The sequence below is a fragment of the Echinops telfairi genome, unplaced genomic scaffold (genome assembly GCF_000313985.2).
Source record: "Echinops telfairi isolate 266 unplaced genomic scaffold, ASM31398v2 ScPeMD7_70;HRSCAF=299, whole genome shotgun sequence".
Lineage (NCBI taxonomy): Eukaryota > Metazoa > Chordata > Mammalia > Afrosoricida > Tenrecidae > Echinops > Echinops telfairi.
Genome location: NW_022103968.1, coordinates 71,741,501 through 71,745,607, shown reverse-complemented (window position 1 = coordinate 71,745,607; position 4,107 = coordinate 71,741,501). Strand labels below are relative to the sequence as shown.

The 4,107-nt window shown below is 39.4% G+C and overlaps 1 protein-coding gene across 1 annotated transcript in view; it reads left to right on the top strand.

Moving 5' to 3' along the window:
• POLR3A (RNA polymerase III subunit A) overlaps positions 1-4,107 on the top strand; it is a 96,163-nt gene that overhangs the window by 23,011 nt on the left and 69,045 nt on the right. The window lies entirely within an intron of this gene.

The following is a 4,107-nucleotide window of genomic DNA, read 5'->3' as shown; positions in this document are numbered from 1 at the left end:
TCTACTAGAAACTAGAGGAACCTCTGGTACCATTGTCCTGCCACAGTGTCTAACTTGACATTGAAAACACTCCTAGGTGCCACTTTGTAGCCACTGAATAGGCCTATAAAATAGCTCGTAATACCTGTGAAGAACGTACTTTGTAGAGTACTCACCTATAGGAGACTAAAAGGGCAACAGTTGCCCCAAACCTAGGTTGAGAGTAGGGTTTTCAGCAGCTCTGCCCTTTGAATGGGGAAGCTGAGCCCTTCTACATTGTCTATTCTTAGTCTGGAAGCTTCGATGAAACATAGTCACTTTGGGTGACTCTGCTAGCATTTGAAATACCAGTGACATAGCTTCCCCCATCACAGCAACACACAAGCCACCTCAGTGTAACAAACTGGCAGACAAGCAGCTAAAACTAGGCCAAGGGCCAACTGGAAGAGATCATCAATTGCTCATATGATAAAGCTGAAGAAAATTAAACAAGTCAGCAAGAGCCAATATATGCTCTAGAGCCTATGCCATCTCAAGAGTGGATTTGATGTACACTGATGACAGAAGATCTGATGAGTTGTGGGAGCACATTTAGCCCATCATTGATGAAGAAGCCAAAAGGTCACTAAAAAGACAGGGAAGAAAGGATCAAAGTGAATGTCAGACCAGACTCTGAAACTTGCTTTTAGTCATAGAGTAGCTAAAGCGAGTAGAAAAAAGGGTGAAGTCAAAGAACTAAATAGAAAATTTCAAAGGGCATCAAAGGGAAGACAAAGCCAAATACAATGAGATGGGTAAAGACCTAGAATTGGAAAACGGAAAGGGGACCCACCGAGCATATCGTAAAGTGAAAGAACTCCAGAAAGTCGAGCTCGAGTTGCAGTCCGGAAAGAGTCGATGGGCAAATACTGAATGATGCAGGAAGCATCAGAAGAAGAGGGATATGACTGAACTATTGAATTGTATGATTTTGCATTGTGTGCCAATAAAACTTTTTTCTTAATAGAAAGTATTCAACGTCACTATACCAAAAACACCTAGTCGACAGCCCACCATTTCAGGAGGTAGCAGTTGAGCAAGCACCAACGGTGCTGAAGGAAGAAGTTTAAGCTGCACTGAAGGCATTAGCCACAAACAAGGCTCCAAGAATTGATGGAATATGAACTGAAATGTTTCCATAAGTTTATGAAGCACTGGAAGCACTCACTCATCTATGCCAGGAAATATGGAAGACAGTTACTTGGTCAATTGACTAGAAAAGATCCGTATTTGCACCCATTCCAAAGAAAGGTGGCCTAAGAGAATGCTCAAATCATAAAACTATCATTAATATCATATTCATGTAAAATTTTGTTGAAGATCATGGAATAATTATTGCAGCACTGCGTTCACAGGAAACTGCTGGAAGTTCAGGCCAGATTCAGAAGGGACTTGGAACAAAAGATATTATTGCTAATGTCAGATGAATTTTTGTTCTAAGTAGAGAATACAAAAATGTTGTTTACTTGTGTTTTATTGACTATGCAAAGGCATTTGACTGTGTGGATCATAATAGACTATGGATAACCTTGAATATAATGAGAATTTCAGAACACTTCATTGTATTCAAGAGGTACTTGGACTACTGTAAAGATTTATAGTTTAAGAGCAGTTGTGTAAACAGAAAGAAGAATACTACATGGTTTAAAATCAGGAAATAAATAATTTGAGAAGCTGGATTATATGAAGAATCAGATATCAGAATTAGAGGAAAGTCTATTAACAGGAAGGCTTATTAACAATCTGTGATATGCAGATGGCACACAATCTTCCTTGCTGAACGTGAGGAGGACTTGATGCTGATGAGGATCAAAGATTGCAGCTATCAGTATGAATTACGACTCAGTGTAAAGAAGACCAAAAGCGCCAGGAAAACAGATGTAATGTCATGTAATGTCAGCAGTCATTACTTCCTGGTGTTATTTACCTGATCCCAATTTCCTAGCTAATCCCACAGTGTGTGCAATGAATAATGCACTGTGTGACATGTACCCTGTAAAACGTCTTCTATACAGTAGTTATTGGTATGTACATCACCTAATAAGATCATTTGTATTTTATTCTTGTCCCTCACCCCCATCCCGCAATGTTTTATCCAATATAAAGCAGGAAGAAGCATTTGGGGGTGGGATGTTCAATGTGAGCAACTTTTTTCTTCTTGATTTTAACAGTCTGATTGACAAATAATTCACATATAATGCGTCTTAATTTTTAAGTACATTAACGAGAGTTGTGCATTAAAAGAAAAAAAAAAAGACCAAAAGCCTCTCAACTGGATCAGTAGGTAACATGGTCAGTGGAGAAAAGGCTGACGTTGCCCAGGATTTTGTCAGCCGTGGCTCCATCAGCAATGCTCATGGAAGCAATAGTGAAGAGATCAAAAGGCATGTTGCATTAGGTAGATCTGCTGCACAAGGCCTTTTTAGATATTGAAAAGCCATTCTCTGATGTTACCTTGAGGACCAAGGTGCTCCTGACCCAAGCTGTGGTATTTTCCGTTGCCTCATATGCACGTGAGAGTTGGACATTGAATAAGGGAGACCAAAGAAGAATCAATGCATTTGAATTGTGGTGTTGGCGAAGAATATTGAAAGTGCCATGAACGGCTGAAAGGGCAAATCAATCTGTCCTGGACAAAGTACAACCAGAGTGCTCCTTAGAGGCAAAGATGGCAAGATTTCATCTCTCGTTACCTTGGCCATGTTGTCAGGAGAGACCAGTGTGGAGAAGGACATCATGCTTGGTAAAGTGGAGGGACAGCCCAAAAGAGAAGCCCTCAAGGAGATGGATTGACATGGTGGCTGCAACAGTTGCCTCAGGCACAGGAACAACTGTAAAGACGGTTCAAGACAGCGCAGTGTTTCGTTTTGTTGTGCACACGCAGCTATTTGTTGTAACGACTCGATGCCACATATCAACAAGGTTGAGAAGGCAGAGAGGGAAAAGGAATCTAGATGAATGGAAATGGGGAAGCCAGGGAGGAAATAGGGAGAATATTGATAAATTGCAAAGACAACAACCAATATCGTGGAACAATTTATATGAATTATTGATTGAATTATTGAATTCTCCCTATGCACTTTAACCTAAAGTACAATGAGGTATTCAGATGTATGTGTGTGTGTATGTTTGTAGAGGTGCTTAAACCTAATTAAAATCGGGTGGGAACATGACCTTAAATTTCATGTTAGCTAGTATCTTGGGTAAGAAACTAAAATGGTTCAAAGTATTTTGTTGTTGTTTTGTTTTAAATGGAAATGAGATGCAACTTTAATTTATTAAGTCGCCACGAGTTCTCCAATCTACAAAGTAGTTAAATTCAGGAGCCTTTGTAAACATTGTTTAAGTAGGCCTTTAAGGTAGTATTTTTCTAAATTCAGGTCTTGAATAGCTTACAAATATATTTTTTAATGTTGAAAATAGCAAAGTAGTTTATGCACAGTGGTTCAGTGTTCAGTTGTTAACCTAAAGATTATTGGTTCTAAGTCATCATCCTCTCTCTGGGAGAAAGATGTGGCAGTCTGCTCCCATAAATCTTATAACCTTGAGAATTGTCTGGGACTGTACGTTCACTAGGATTTGGGATCTCATTGGTGGCAAAAGCAGTTTCTGAGATTATGTGCATATGAGATTTTTAAGGAGTTGGCTAGCACCTTCCCTTTCTGGATGCTGTTGATTTGCCTTGGATATTTTAAGCTAGAAATTTGCTTTTGTTTAAAAAATTAAATACCGTATATACTCGTGTGTAAGCCAAGTTTTTCAGCACATTTTTTTGAATCATTTTATTTGGGGCTCATACAACTCTTATCACAATCCATACATCCATCTATTGTGTCAAGCACACCTGTACATTCGTTGCCATCAACAATCTCAAAACATTTGCTTTCTACTTGAGCCCTTGGTATCAGCTCCTCATTTTTCCCCCTCTTTCCCCACTCCCCCCACCCTCATGAACCCTTGGTAATTTATAAATTATTATTTTGCCATATCTTACACTGTCTGACGTCTCCCTTCACCCACTTTTCTGTTGTCCATCCTTGTAATCAGTTCCCCCTTTCTTACCCTACTTTCCATCCACCCTCCCAGTAT